Here is a 16,147-nt window from a genome sequence, read left to right on the forward strand (position 1 = left end):
TCGTATTTATACGTGCAAAAAAAAATGTTGATGGAGGCAAGTCACTTTCCTGCTGTGTACTAATACAGTTTATATACCTTTTGTGAAGCCTGTTTTATCCTCTTCCTGAGTCATGACTTTGCCAAAAGTGTAATACTAGTATCTAAACTTCAGTCTAACAGGTTTTTGTTGTTTTGCTTCCCAACCCTGTTTCTTTTTCTCCATCCATTCTTCAGTCTGTAGACTGAATCTGTGAAGCTGACTATGTAAAAAGGCCAGTTGGGAAACTCTATCTACTTCTGCTTCAGTACAGCTAATCCAGATTTCGAAGAATTTAATTTGTCCCTTTAGACAAATGACTATGAAAATCTATGCCCAAAATTAAGTGAGAGTAGAAGTGTTACTGAGATGTGGAGAGCAGGATTAGGCTATACAATCTGTTCTGGAGAACAAAATGAGAAAGATGAATGATTGCAAGAGAAAAATCAGTTCAGAATTGCAGAATCACAGAATGGTTTGCATTGGAAGGTCATCTATTTCCAACCCCAGCTGCGGTGCGGGGAGGGTTGCCACCTGCTAGTTTAGATTGCCCGGGCCTGATCCAATGTAGCCTTGAACACCACCAGAGATGAGGCATGCCTCTTTTGATGCAGTCCAGGGTAAAGTTGACCTTCTATCCAATTCCTGAAGGGGTGAGAGTGCGTGTGTGTGTGTGCGCGCGTATACGCACACCCTGACAAGACTCTGCTAAGTTAGAAACAGGGTAAAGAGATTGATGACTTCTTACAAGCTTTGAGTCTGGCCTTTACTCGTCTTCTTTAATTTCTGTTATTGTTCAAAACAAATTACATTGGGTTCTGGTGTAAGTGGCATATAACTTGTTGCAATAAAAAGAGGAAAGGCTGGAAGTGAGGAGGGTTTATACTACTGGACACTTTCTTGTCTTCCTTCTCTTACTTATTTCTGTTCCAAAAAAAATAATATATATATATATATTTCAAAGTTAATCCAAACTCAGAAGTTTTTACTATTATTTAACAGCTGAAATGAGGAAAGTTACACATCCATGTAGCTTCACATTTAGCTATGTAGCCATGTAGCTTCCCATGTAGCTACACATTTAATGTAATGAGCACAGGAATTCTTTTCAAATGTTTTTAGTTGAAACATCATGAAAAAAAGTGCAACCAGACGATTAACGTGACTTGGGATGATTGATTGCTGACCTAAATTACAGAGAGCAAGCAAAGATTGCTATTCAAAGAGATCACCTAAAGATTTTAAGTGATTAGTTTTAATTTTGTATAGGTACGTAAGTTAAGTCTGTTTTTATGTACTTAAAAGAGCACTGTGATGCACATATTTTTTAAGGTTGATGGTTCAAAATAGATTTGTCAAGCCATTAGAATTTAGAATGTCAACTTTTTAACAACAGTCTCAAAGTCACTACAAAAAATAGGGGTAATAAGGTGAAGTATAAACATTTTCTTTTAAATGTTGCATTGATGTAAATATAGATCGTTTTTAAGCGAAATTGTAGAACTGGGTAGACTAATTTTCCCAACAGTTAATTGCAACTATATTTCTTTCCAGTATGTTTCTTTAAGTCAGGATGGGAAAAAACATAACACGTTAGCCATGTTTCACAACAGACCTGGAAGTTTTGTTCTTTGTATGCTATACGTGAATCTGTGTTGTGTTTTACAAATAACTATGAAGACATATCCCTTTTCACAAGTGACTTGCAGTCCAGGGTCCTGACCCGGCAGAAATACTTGTGTGTGATTCATAGCGTGATCCAAGACATAAGGCCAGAAGGGACACTAGATCGCCTCGTGGGATTTGTTCTGCAGTACAGGCAGTTTCGGATTACCCAAGAACAGTCTTGTACTGAGAAACATTTGTTTGGCTAAGCAGATTGTCCAGGGAAGCATCCAGACATGATTCGAGGATCTTGAGGGGCGGAGAGTCTGGTGCTTCCCTTGGTAGCTAGTTCTAGTGATTAATCACCTACTCCATTTACAGTTTGCACCCTATTTTCAACTTGCATCTGGCTTCAGCTTTCAGGCCCAGGGCTGATCCTTTGGTGCTGTGACTTCAGGCCTGCTGTAATTCGGAGCATTATGGAACATCTCCGTGGTTTTGGTGAAATATGCAAAATCTGTTGGTGTGTTCTGCTGATCCCTGTGCATGCCTTGGGATAGAGCAATAGTTGCTGTTCTTCAAAGCAGAAGCTAAAAGTGTTCCCTGCAGTAGGTTAGAACGACGTGCATCTTTTCCTATTCCCAATTTGCTGTATATTTTTTTAAAGCTGTAAACAACGTTGAATGGTTTTATTGTGGGGAAAAAAAACCCAACACTTCAGTAAGCTTATCTGTAATGTGTAATAATTAAAAAACTTGCATTTTATTTCTGGAAAGATGGTTAAAGGGAAACATGTTTTATGTTTTTACAGTGAAGTATTTCTTGTATATGCTTGGTGTAATATGAATTTGACCCAAATGTGTCTCAATGGTCTAGCTTGTATATGTTTGAAAACCAGTACAGCATGCCCTCAGCTAGGCTGTACTGCCTGTATAATTTCTTGCAGATGTATTGACTCATCTGAAATTTCATTCTTTGTTTGCTTTCCTGATGCACACATAGACTTTTAATTTTATATTGGCATCATACTGTTTGTTATTAATTGCTGGCCTGTATTTTCTAAATATTTTAGGTGTCAGGAAGGTATTTATTGGGACTGTTGGGTTTCTGGCACCCATTTCATGTCAGAATATTCTTTAAAATTAAAGTCTGAGGGGCTTTGGACTCCTGAGTTATAACACATTAGTTTCGTTTTGAAAGGTTTTCTTATAGCCTGTTCATTTATTTTCAACTTTAGAATATTAATCTGTCAGGGACAGAGCCACCTCTGATTTGTGCTGAAGGCAGGCATGACTGAAACTGTATCATTCTCCACGAGGTATGTATGCATTCCCTGCACAGATCTGTTCATGGTAGCACAAATCTGCTTAAACCTTCTGGGAAATCTGTTCTTGTCTAAACTTTCATTGTATGAGGGGATAATACATTTTTTCTTGCTAACACCTAATAGCCTGTGTGCAACTCAAGTAAAAGAGACACTCTGTATAAGTGTATGTCACTGTATAATGTTGAATAAGTCATCTGTGACTCTACTATTGTATTACTGTATTTATATTAATGCGATTTTCTTTTAAGAAAACTTGTTAAGCAGTATACCTCGTGATCAACATTTGTGGTATTCATGCATGGTCCAGGATTTTTTCATGATGCTGAGTTATATCTGAGCCATGGCACTGCAAATGCTTAGCAGAGGTGTTGATAGTCAGGGTTTTCCATGTTTTTTCCAGTTTTCCATAACCTTGCTGTACCTGAACTTACGGAGCCTGGCTGGCTATACAAAATAGCTTCATTATACCACCCAAGTCAAGATATTCCCATACCCAGTCTGAAGCAGTGTCAAGTGAGAGAGGCCAGAAGAGTGACATTCCGCAGGAGAAGTGGTCCACAACAGTCTTTGGGATACAGGCTCCAGAGCTTGCTTAATTGTCTCTTATGACTACTTGTTTCCTCTACAGATCCTGGCCTTGGTGCTAGAGGAGCCGAAAGAGGCATGTGGTGAAGTGGAACTTCTGACTGCCCTAAACCTGGATGCCATCCTAGGACCAGACCTTTTAGTAGTCAGCCCCTTGATATTTTCATTTTTTCTGCAGCTAACCTGTCAAGGATATAGAACATCAGTGAGCTGCTTTTAGCTGCATTTTGCATCCCACTGCAGTATGCATGTACTAGGAATTAAGGATTAGTGATTGTTATGTAATTGTGACTATGAAGGATCTGTGGGAAATAGAATTCCTCTACAAGAAAAATGATCTAGTCTTAAATCTTGATATTCATAATTGATCCAGAATTGTAACGCAGCTACCTGACATACACTGGTCTAGTGTGGGAGCACAGTATGGTCAAAGTCACTGATCAGCCTGTGACTTCTATTTAAGAGACACACTATACCCAGAAAGGAACAAGGAGTGAATAGTTCCTTCTATCAATGTCTAACTTGCATATTATTGACCAGGTCACCCGAGTTCATGTTTACTGACGTGTTTACACTAACATAGCATACTTAACATTCAAGAATGTGATGCACAGTTCTTAAGCAATCTAGCAAGCTGAAGTTTTCAGATAGGCAGATTTTGTTCTGAGGGATGGATCATGTGAAAATTAGGCCTGCACTTTATAAAGTGGGACATCAAATCCAAGTTATGTAGAACAATTATTATTAAAATACAGCATTCACATGATATTCTCACATCTAAAACTCTGGTATCAGGCTGAGTCTTTTTGTGCTATGAATTGCACTGAATACAATCCAAATGTCAGTTTGTATTTCAAAGAAGGTACACTGAGGCACTTACTAGTAATTTGCTCTTAAATCCATTATGATGGTGGCCTACGTGTAAAGGGTGGTGTTATTAATCAATCATTTGTAACAAAATCATGGATGTAGGCTGTGCCACATTAAAACTTATACAGCAGAGATGTTTAAGATAATTCACTGGAGAAAATATGGAAAGCCTTAAAGAAAGTACTTAAAAAAATAAAGAGCTGCATGTGAAATAAAATGAGACAGCTTGTCAATGCATTTAACATACTGCTTACAGCTGGCATTTCAGATGAGATGAAATACTGGAAAGTATGGTACACATCAAGGCAGCTTGCATGTGAAATAAATGCTTTAATAAATATTTAGTTTTGCCCTTTCTAAAAGACAATCTTGTTGGCTTGTTTGCTTTGTTTTGTTTTGTTTTCTTTTTAACTTCTTTACCTCCTCTCCTAATCATTGGTAGCTGAAAGCAAGTAATGATCAAAGGTCCTCTGTTTTCAGTACTATGTGATTAGTATCCAAACAAAGCCATCAGCACAATATAATTCTCTCTGAAATAGTCTGCTGGCTTGTGTTTTAGAAGCACTTTTCTGTTAAAAAGAAGACTTGAATACCCTGCCTGTATATCTGCATTAGGACTTAGGAGTGCATAAGACCGATGAATCACAGAATGGCGAGGGTTGGAAGGGACCTCAAGGATCATGAATTTCCAACTCCCCTGCCACATGCAGGGCCACCAACCTCCCCATTTAATACTAGACCAGACTGACCAGGGTACCATCCAATCTGGGCTTGAACACCTCTAGAGACAGAGCATCCACAACCTCTCTGGGTTCAGCCTGTTCCAGCACCTCACCACCTCGCTGTGATGAACTTCTCTCTGATATCCAACCTAAATCTTCCCTCCCTCAAGTTAAAACCATTTTCCCTTGCCCTGTCTCCTGGGTGGAGTTGACTCTTCAAGTTAGTGGCGTGAAATGTAGGAAAATGGAGTCCTGCAGTGCAAATCTGAAATTTGTCACTTCTCTTCATTTTCATACTTTTTAAATAGGGGAATATTACAACTTTTTGGTGGTGTTGCTCTCATATTTATACATAACTGAGTTCCTCTCAAAACATAGCATCATATACCTTTCCTTGCCTTTTTTTTTTCAGTGTTGCACCCTTACTTCTAATATTCTTGTTAGCTGAAGAACTGTTTAAGCTGCTTAAATGATAAGATCTGGTAAGAATTAAGCTCCATCATAAAACAGCATGTAAGAGCAGCACTCTTAAAGCATAAGCAGGCAGTAGCTGCTTAGCTTCTTGCTGTGGAGAGGGCATGGCTAGATTTGTAGCTGAGATGTGGACTGGCAGGAGGAACAGAACTGCAGCAACTGGATGCAGTTTTTAAACCTTGGTCTCTTACTTAGGCACTGTGGTGAAATGTCTATGGAAATGTTATGTGGATTCCTTCCAGTGCAGCATGAAATCATCTACTGTTTGGTTGATGTACCTTGTTCATGGAAAGCCAGAGTTAGTTATTATGGGAATTGTACTTACTTTCTGGGATTGCATCCTGGTTCCCTGCTTCCTGACAACTCTTCCCATGAGGAATTCAATCTGCAGTGCCCATCTTGGCTACTAGGATGGGCTGCACAGGCTGCCAGTGGCTAGACTGGTTGTAGACTGGTTGTTGACTGCTAATGAGTTAGCTAATCCTTGTTAGGACCACATCCTGCTGTCATTTTGACATGAACAGGTGTAAGATGGCACCCTTATAGATTAGATACCTACAATCTTTGACAACCAGTGAAGGTGTTTTTGAAAAATTTCTTCCTGCTAAAGGACAGAATGGCTACAGATAATCACAGGCTTTCCAGAAGGTATTTTCTACCCTTGAAGAAATTTCTCACCCAACCTTGTTAGATAGCACTCTCTTTCTGTTAGGGAAATAGTTTCTGAAAGCAGGGAGCTTAAACTGGAGGTGAAGTAAGAGAGAGACCTGTGCCAAAGACAACAAACAAAGAAGGCGTTCCTGTTTGAGGTAGAGGCCAGAAGGTCATATGGATTATTTGAGACATGCCAGAACTCTGTCTTGGGAATGGTTACATATTTCAGAGAACATGCTCTGCTCTTGCATTCGTAGAGACACATGAGTGATTATACTGCCCGCTTGCTTTGTTGTATTAGAACTAAAATGAGGAGAATCTGCTAAAACTCCTTCTTTTTCAGGAGCAACTGAACCACACACTTTAGATACATGTCAGTAAATGAGTTTTGCCTGAATTTGAGATTATGATTACTACTGGATCTTTCAGGCCATCACTGATATGGTAATTTCAATTATTATTTTTGAGATAAAAAGAGCAAGGAACTCACTGTATCAGTTTGTCTTACAATAACTTCACTTTAAAGACAATTTCCTATTGCTGTTCACTTACTAGATCTGTATCTCAAACAATGTGAGCTTATGTCTCTCCAGTTCTGTAGGTACCATTCAGGGATCTATCCTGCCTGTTGTTGCTGACCAATTGACCCAGATTTTGAGTGTTTCATATAGTACTGTAAGCTATGAGAATGCTTTGGAACCTTAGGTACCCAGGTCAAGCCCATTTGCCTGAGAAATTGAGGCCTGAGCCTTCCTCTTTATAATATGCAGATATATTCTATGTACTTGGAAGAAAAAAGAAGTGTTTTGGAAGAAGATTGTCTCCCACACCTGCTGTTAATTGCCAATTACCTAAGCAAAAAACACCCTTCCATGGTGAAAAGTGACTCACTACAGTTAATGAGTTGTGTCATTCTTTTCCCTAGTTGATGGTCGAGCAAGGGCTTTTCATAGCTGCTCCCTTCATTGTCCAGAGCTCCCTTTTAACTTAAGTGGTATTTGCAGGCAAGTACTCAAAGAAGAACACGTTCCACCCTGAGATAAGTGTCTTTTGGTTTGTACTAATCACATGTTCTTAAATCCAGAAATGCTTCTTTTTTCTTTCTCTTGAAAGGGCTATAAAATATTTTGGATTATGTGAATCTCAGAGAACCTCTGCTTTTCTGAGTATACTATTTAGTGTCACTTGGTACTGTGTGGATAGGTTCTGGAAGTGTGAACTTACAGTTTGCTTCATGCTGCTTACCAGGTCAGCTAATACTGTGTTGTATTGCTGGGGTTTAAGCTATCAAAAGTGCAGATTTTAGGAGCTGTTACTAGTTGGGAAAGGTAAGAAAAGAACTGGGGCAAGATTGTTTAATTTCCATTTTTTTTCATAAAATGATCTGGTTAATGGATCTCACATGCTTCATTGTTAGGATCTGAGTCTTGCATGTATTTTTTGTGAAGGTTTAACTATGATAATTCAGTCTTCCTCCAGTCAGGAAACAGAGTTCACACATACAAAAATAAAATACTGGCCTTCTTTCAAATAATTATGAGAGCACAGAGATGGCTTTATTTGACAGCAATGGGGACACAGACTCTGAGACAGACATTGTTTCTAGCCTGCTTTCCTGTATTTGTCGGTTGATAAACAGCAAGAGGAGAACATGAAATTGCATCAAAGCAACAGAAATTAGCCCATGAGAATGGTTTTGCATGAAATGGGAATAAGTAGTGTTTGGAAGTAATTTAAACAGTTTTAAGATTTGAATTTGTGAAAGAATATATTTTGTGAACAGAATAAAGAAGGAAGAGCCTTCATAAAACCAAATACTTTCAAGGCAGCCTTCCTTCCCATTCACAGCTTAATTTAGGGGTATTTTAAAAGAAAGCATTTGTTGTGTTAGCACTTCAAAAAGGTTTGAGTGTGTCTCCACTGGATGTCAGTAAAAGTCAAGGAACAGAAAACAAATGAGGTATTGCAAATGTGTTGATCTCATTCACATTAAAACATCAATCATGTGTTATCCACAAATCTTCAGGCAGTGAATGACATTGTACCAGGTACTCAGTGTATGGGGTACTGTACACCTTGCCCTTGTCTTTTCAGTGACATGGAAACCCTTTGCTAAGAAAAAGCCTCAAAGGCTTTCAGGCTATAGCCAAAATTGAATCATAAAAGTCATGAAACTGTGTTCTTCTTCACCTTAAATATTCACAGTTTGCTGACTGACAAGACTTCTTCCAAGCAAGCCAGAAGAAATAGCTGACCTGCTGTTCATCGTTGTACTCCATACTTCACTAATATATATACTTTGTACTTCCTTTGCCCAGAGATGTTTAGAAGTCTCAAAACTGGCTCTTCTAGGAAGACATAACATAAATTAAGTAGCTAATGAAGAAGGTTAGAAGAAGGATATCTGCTTTGTTGAAACTATTATTTCACTTCAAAGAAGTGAAACATTCATGTTTTGGTGTTTGAAGATCTCCCAGCCCAAGAACTTCAAACTGTGGGCTTTGTTGTCTATGATGGCAGTGTTCATTTAACTTGGCGTGAAAGGAAACTGTGACCCACAGAGGTTTAGTTTGAAAAAGCTGTCCCTAATAGATGCAAAAAAAGTAATTTTATTTTAAAACATAGCTCCTAGTCTAAGCATGTTAAAAGTCTGAAGTTATTTTCAAGGAAAGCTTTAGGGCAGATGAACTGAATCTGGTGCTGGATTTTACATCTGTTCTGCCTCTTGCAGAGTATGAGGTCTTCCAGTGCTGTTCACGTGAAGGTTTCAAAAAATGACTTTGAAAACTATTGCATCTGGGTGAAAGAAACTCTCACCTGGTGATGTTCCATTTTAGGGTCTTGATGGTTTCCCATATCTCTCACAAATGAATAAAATGTGCTGCTGCTGCTGCTTCTTTCACCTATGGGTTACATTTGTAGGAGAATATTTAGACTGTAAGGATGAGTATTAGTTTTCTGGATTCTTGTCTGAATTTCTGGTAGTCTGAAGTGTGGTGTGGGTGGCTGAATCAGTAGGTGGAGCAGTTCATAAAACGAGTGAAAGAACTTTTTGAAAGTCTTAAATTCAACTCTTGATGAGGATGACATACTCCGAGAAGCTGATTAAATTGTCAGTGATTCATGTGATGACTTAAAGCTCTTTGTGTTTTACAGTAACTTCACTAAGGAAATTTAGTGTCATAAAATTTCCTTTTTCTTTCTTCTTCTTCTTCTTTTTTTTCTTTTTTGGTAGAATTTTTAGTTTGGAAAAGATTAAAAACTTTCAACTTTCTCATTGGAGAATGACACAAAGGCAATTTTTGAGAAGCCTGATGTTATCACAGTTTATAGATGTCTTTCTGTCTCTCCCTTATCCTCAAGTAGCTTCTCTATTTGTTTTAATCCATTTTCCAAATATATTTTTGGAGGGCTAGAAGATACAGGAAAAAAATCATGAAGAAGAAAAAAAAACCAAAAACCGATGGCTTTGTATAAAAGGAAGCGTCAAAAGCACAATTCCATCTCAAAAGCAGTTAAAATTTTGCCTTTTCTGTCTTCTCAGAGGTAGTGGTCCTCTTGTGAGCAGCATATAGATAGCTGCAGATGACCAGTCAAGGCTTAGGCTGTCACTTGGCTAGCCTTACATTGGTGAATGGGGGGAAGAAGTAGAGAAGGAAAATGACTTGGCAAATGAGAGATTTGACTGAGCAGGAAAGAATGAGGAACTGTAGAACAGAAATCTGTAGCAAACCATGTTGCATTGGTTCTTCTATTTGTAAAAATGCTTTTTTGGGGTTATATGAATATGGGACAGGAGCTGCTAGAGGCCATGCAGTCCATCTCTCGAAAGGCTGGAGATCACTGAGTACAATGATTTGTGATGGAGGTTTGTCTTCAGTGCCTTCTGTGACAAACATTCCAGTAACTCTGCAGGCAATCTACTCTCATGTTTCTATAGCATCAGCTTTGGAGTTTTTCCTAATATTGAAACAAAATCTTTCCTGCTGGAATTTGAGCTTCTTACTGCTTAGCCTGTCCATTTGTATTATGGAGAGCTCTTTTTAAGCATGTAGAAAGCTGATACAAACTCTTGTTTTGTACTCTCTGTCTTGTCTTCAGAAATAATCTTTGGGTTTACCTCAGTAGGAGCTTTACTGACTTTTCTTCTGAGGAGGTTCTCATCAAAGCTTTTCTTTGAATGAAAAGTATTTTTTCTGACTCGTTTGAAGGGAGATGGTTTTTCTTTTGTAATATTTGAGAAAAATCTTATAATTACTTATGATTTGTTGAGATTGAACATTTTAGTTTTTGTGTGCAACTGAATCTTACTGACTGGTATTAGATGTATGAGTTAAAGAGCACAATAAAGTCTTTAAACACTACTAATATATGAGGGCTGCTCCAAAAGTAATGTCTCCTATGTTATGTTAGCCCATGATATCAGAAGTGGATGTTGGTGATAAAGCAGCAGAGGTTGAACCTTCCCACCATTATTCCACTGCATTTTGTTACTGTGTGACAGATGGCAGCAGTGGGGCAGTCTGACAGAGAAGTGTCAGACAAGTAAAGGTAGGATGAAGGAAACGGGAGGAATTGAATTCCTCCATGCAGAAAAAGTGGCACCCATAGACATTCATCAACAGTTGCTGAATGTTTATGGAGGTGAAACAGTGGATGTGAGCACAGTGAGGTGGTGGGTGGTGCATCTCAGCAGCGGTAACAGTGGTAGCGGGTCACCTGTAATGAAATGTACAGAACATGTTGCATGGTCAGCTTATAGTTACTTCTGAGTTCACCTGAAAAATGCAGTTGCCAGATGAGATAGTGGATGTTTCATGCTGCTTTAGCATTTTTATATGTAATAACAGTAACTCAGTCTATAAACTAGTAACTTTATTTTTATTAGTGTCTTTTAGAACAGTGCGCTCACCCGCAACACGTGCCACGAACAGAATGTGAAGTTCTGTCCAGAAAGCTCTCCTTTATCCTCTCCTCAAAACTTGCTTTTTTTTTTTCTTTTTTTTTTTAATGCAAAGCACAGGCTGAAAACCTGAAAGAAGTTTGGCTATAACAGCTGCATACTTACCATAAGGCCTTTCAAACACTACTGGCTTCAAGAGCAGGGTCGCAGCTAATTCAGTGCTGCAGTTTTCAGTTGACTTCTATGTTCCTGACAACATCAGCTGTGTGAACTGTCCGAGTGACTCGTGACGTGATCTTTGTTACACATCTATGATACCATGTTACAGATGGAGTGTCATAGAAGATTGTGGTTAATGGACTCAGAGGTCTGGTAAAAGATGTCTATAATCAGCACCCTCTATTATTTGTTTTTGTGTTGTTGATGTTGATACAGTGCCAAAGGGCTTATTAAAAGGAGTGCAAAACAAGTAAAGGAAGAATCTTGACTGTGAAGGGCTTTAAAGTAAGATGTAAATAGTAGGAAGAGGCGAGGAGGTTTGATAAGGGAGAATGAATCATGAAGCCTGCTGTGGTTTTGGAGGATGCGTATATTTCTTTATGTTTTAGTATAGCCAGCCCTAGCTGACATGCATGGTTATACAGTCTGGAACGTGTTAAACATCTCTGAAGAGATTTAAAGGGCAAGTTAGGTTTAGTTGTTGGTGCAGTGTTACCTGTACTGGTTAATTAATAGCACAACTGTTTAAATATTCAGCACAGTACAGCAAGGGATTGGTTATTTTAAATATGAGAGTGAAGTCATGCTCATGCTGAGCTGCTTTAAATATTTATTCTGTTTTCAAATTTCCAAGCATAATCAAAGTATTAAGAGATACTCAAATGGAGATTCCTGGCATGCACAGATATTAGAATGTTTTATTGAGTCTTCTAGTGTTTCCTATAGTCCAAACTATCTATTCTTTAATGAAAACACTCTAAGTCTTAAAATTGCTTATTATTATAACTAATGCTTAGTTGCTGAAGTTTTTGGTTTCTTTTTTTTTGACCTTCTGCTTTTCATAAAAAGCGTTCTCTGTAGTTTCCTTTTGTTTCAGGGTAATGAGATTCAGAAAGGGCTAAATGCAGGTGCAGTTCTTATTTTCTCCAGTGGAAATGTCATCTTCCTAACACTGAATTTGATTTTGTCTGATGATGACTGCATTCTGGCAGTACCATGCAGGTGTGTCAGGTACTTCTGTGTTATGTTCAGTGTATGCATGTAACAAAAAGATGCTCATTGTTCCTTATTGCTTAGGATTTAAGTTTTAAAGAAGTTGAAAAATGTGATTTCCTTGACTAACTGTGAGTGTGGTGTTTTCTTACCTCTCCCCTCCCCCAAAAAATCCCAGAAAACATGCCAACAGTGTAATCTTTGAATTCAATAGGAGGGGAATATAATAGAGAAATTATTGTGAAGGCTGGTAATTGATTTGAGATGGCATTCATATCTGGGAAGCCTTTTGTTTGGATGCTGTTTTGGAATGCTGAGATTTTGAATTTATAATGGAAATAAGATGGATAAAGTATGAGCTATGATGGACATTGAATGAAGGGCATCATTATGAAAAGAACAGGAAGAAAGGAGACTTATGAAGCTTTTGTTTGTTGTGGGAACCTTAATGAGAGAACATGGCTAACAGAAGCAAGGCCTCAAAGTCTTCAATCACAGGCACGAGTATAAAACCCTGCAATAAACAGTTCTTGCTGAACAGAGCAGAGAAGTAGGAGCTTGGAAAGCTTAGAAGCTGGGCAATGCCAGTTGACAGCAGGCATTAGTCATGTACATCAGCAGCAATAAGGGAGATGGATAAGAAGCTGCTCCATAAAGGGAGCAAGTTCGTTGCTGAAGTGAACTGTGATCCTTTTTTTCTCTATTTCTTTAGCTTTGGGGTGTGGGAATTTTCCAACACAGAGTTTGCAGGAACTAAGAGCAACTGCTTTCAGTCCGCACCCAGAGTAAATGAAGAATAGCAATGAAATGGATGACTCAGAGACATGACTGACTCTAAATCCAGCAGCTGATTGGGTGGAATGTGTTCTTGAGTCCTAGACATCTGTATCAGACTTCTGAGCTGTTTTGGTGCTTGTTCTTCCAAGTATCTGGTAGCTGAATATTTTCCAATCCATATTTGGAAATAATTGATTCATTCATAAGAATAATATTTGTGCTGTTCAGGAAATGCAGTAGTTTGCTCACACAGTCCTAATTCAAGGGATGCTGTACAACTAGCCATTATTTTAACTTCTAAAATAGTATTAAATCATTTTCTGAGAACTCTGTATGAAAGCACAGATGATACGAGCTAACTATGAGTAACTCAGGTAAAGCAGAGAAAATGCTGGGTTTTATTTTAAAATATTGACGTCTGGTTAGTAACTCCTTGTCTTGAACTTGAAAACATTGCTAAATGATATTTCCTTTTAATGATAAGATGGGATCTCACATATCACATGAGTTGGAATTCTTCCTAGACAAACCTCTGAATGAGCAGTTGGCCACCATATAGTCTGCTCTTTGCTTGCTTTACAAAAATATTCACTTTGTCACTGTCTTTCTTGTGGGACTCAAAAATATGGCATGTGTGCAGGTGGAATCACACTATTTCAGTGGTGGCATCAGAGGAATTACAGCTTTGAGTGTTGGTAACTGGAATATAATGTGTGGTCTCATAGATCCCTGATGTAGTTTGTGTTGGACTTCAGGTCAGAGCTATGGAATAGGCTACAGGGAAGCCGGATTGTTGCATTTTTGGGTACTGCAGACTGGGCCTGCACTTTTAACTTAGGCAACTACACAGCTGTATTACAGTGTTTCTCTGCCACGTGATGGTGAAATGCTGCAACCACCTGCCTGAAATTCCATATTTTTTAAAACCATTAAATTCACTTTCATTTCTTAACAGATTTTTAAGAGTTTATCCAGGAACCTTTTTCTGAAATTTGGAAAGTTCACAGATCTGAACAGGGAGAGACTTCCCAAGCGTAAGTGATTATGAGATCCAATCCTCTTCCAAGGTTACTGAGGAACCTTACAGCAGAGCTGAGAAGAGAATACAGGTGTCCATGGCACAGCCTTAGGCATGCCCTCCCTTAGTTTGAGATTCTTGGGTTGTTTTGTTTTTTTCGTTTTCCTTTCCTGCAACATTTTTATTTTCTCCTGGAAGCTTCATGGGTTCTGTGTGCCAAAAAAATAGACAAGAAAAACTGCTTTTCTTTCTAGTTTCTTGATGACCTTTTAAAAAGTGTATAAATGGTAAGAACTGAGCTTGTTGCCATAATAATCAACTATCAAATCAATACAGTTAAGCTGGTTGCTAAGGGAAGGCCATGTATGGTCATGATGTAACCCCGATTGCAGCAGCCCATCTCGTAACTGGAGAGAAACCATGGAAGGGAAGATTCTTCTACAGGGAGGGCTGCTTAAATCTGAATGCAGTATAGCAGTGTTGATTTAAAGTATCTTCCTTTGTTATGGCAACAGAAGGGAACTATCGCATGTCTTTTGAAATATCTAATCTTACTTCCTTCATTGACCTTGTTCTTGATGAGCAGGATTAAATAGTTTTGTAGGAAATTTGTTTCAGTGAGTGTGCTTAGAAGTATGTGGAGATGTGTATCGCTGTAGAAACGAAGTGTACCAAATTACTTATAAGACAAACTGAATTAGCCTTTCCCCTTTTTCAAGTTCACAGTTTCAAAATATGCTCCTCAAATACAACAGCTTTGATACAAGAGGTGAGTCCTCATCCTTGGCTGCTGTGGAGTCTTACCTCAATGTGTAAAAACTGCTGTAGTTTTAAAGCTTTAGGTCCATAGCTGCTATACTGCTCCTCCTCGTGACAACCAGTGTCACAGTAACTTCTTCCTGACCCAGCTATCACCCGCACATATTCTGGCCTTTTGTAGTTGCTGGCAGCTGGTCTGACCAAGAGGGACTAGATAACTGGCCTTGCTTGATGAGTGGTGGCACGATGTTGGCCAAAGAATGAGTTTTTGATGCCTGCATTTTTCCTAGGCTTTGTGGCATGCTTCTTGGCTGCAGCTGGGCCATGAGACCATTGTGAGTGGAACAATTGCTGAACAAAATGAGATTCTAAAAGCACAATACAGATTGTCTGTCCAAGGTTACTGCACAATCAGAGTGAATAGCGAATTCAGAATGTAAATATTTTTACCTCAGGTGTTTATAAAAGCAATATAGAGAACAGGATATGTCAGAGGTGTTTAATAAGAGAAGCAGGAACAGATCACTTGAAGGCCTCCAGATCAGATATCTCTTGAGGTAGCAGATCCTGCAAACTATGAATATTGAGCAGAGGAAAGAAATTTAGTTCATTTTTTGCATTCATTGCTAAATACTAATCAAAGTGCCAGCTACTGTTCTTCTAAAATGAGCATGGCCTGCAGATTGAGGGAGGTGATCCCGCCCTTCTATTCTCCCCTGGCAAGGCCACATTTAGACTACTGTGTTCAGTTCTGGGCCCCCTAAGTCAAAAAAGACAGGGATCTCCTAGCAGGAGTCCTGAGCAAGGCCACAAAGATGATTAAGGGCCTGGAACATACCCTCTATGAGGGGAGGTTGGGTAACCTGGGTCTGTTCGGCCTGGGCAAGACTGAAGGGGGATCTGATAAATGTCTATAAATGTCTAAAGGGAGGTGGGAGGCAAATGGATGAGGCCAGGCTCTTCTGAGTGGTGTGTAGCGATAGGGCAAGGAATAATGTGTTAAAACTTGAACATAGGAAGTTCCATACAGACGTGCAAAAGAACTTCTATAGAGTAAAAGTGACAGAGCACTGGCAAAGGTTACCCAGAGAGGTTGTGAAGTTTCCTTCTATGGATATATTCAAGGCCTGTCTGAATATCTACCTGTGCAACCTATTGTAGAGAACCTGCTTTAGCAGGGGGGTTGGACTTGATGATCTCTTGAGGTCCCTTCCAACCTCAGC

General features: G+C 38.9%; 1 long non-coding RNA gene across 1 annotated transcript; it reads left to right on the forward strand.

Moving 5' to 3' along the window:
• Nucleotides 1-1,325: 1,325 nt before the first annotated feature.
• Nucleotides 1,326-4,761, forward strand: LOC109366048. The gene is made up of 3 exons (XR_002112063.1): nt 1,326-2,235; nt 2,861-2,941; nt 3,579-4,761. It is a non-coding gene; the product is annotated as an uncharacterized LOC109366048 (long non-coding RNA).
• Nucleotides 4,762-16,147: the final 11,386 nt, after the last annotated feature.

Source organism: Meleagris gallopavo, chromosome 2, assembly GCF_000146605.3.
Source record: "Meleagris gallopavo isolate NT-WF06-2002-E0010 breed Aviagen turkey brand Nicholas breeding stock chromosome 2, Turkey_5.1, whole genome shotgun sequence".
NCBI classification, from domain to species: domain Eukaryota; kingdom Metazoa; phylum Chordata; class Aves; order Galliformes; family Phasianidae; genus Meleagris; species Meleagris gallopavo.